Source organism: Arachis duranensis, chromosome 3 (assembly GCF_000817695.3).
Source record: "Arachis duranensis cultivar V14167 chromosome 3, aradu.V14167.gnm2.J7QH, whole genome shotgun sequence".
Lineage (NCBI taxonomy): Eukaryota > Viridiplantae > Streptophyta > Magnoliopsida > Fabales > Fabaceae > Arachis > Arachis duranensis.
In genome coordinates, this window is record NC_029774.3 from 93872693 (window position 1) to 93873036 (window position 344).

Genomic DNA, 344 nt, shown 5'->3' on the forward strand with positions numbered 1-344 from the left:
TGACCATAGCTTGCTTCATACCAACAATCTCCGTGGGATCGACCCTTACTCGCGTAAGGTTTATTACTTGGACGACCCAGTGCACTTGCTGGTTAGTTGTGCGAAGTTGTGATAAAGAGTTGAGATTTCAATTGAGCGTACCATGTTGATGGCGCCATTGATGATCACAATTTTGTGCACCAGTCAGGCATAAACCTTATGCCACTCTCTGTAATGGAGAAACTGGGGATCAGTGAGGTACAGCCTGCCTTATTCTCATTATAATTAGCAGACAAGTCAGTAAGACAAGCTTATGGATTAGTAGATGACGTGTTGGTAAAGGTAAAAGGCCTTTACATTCCTGC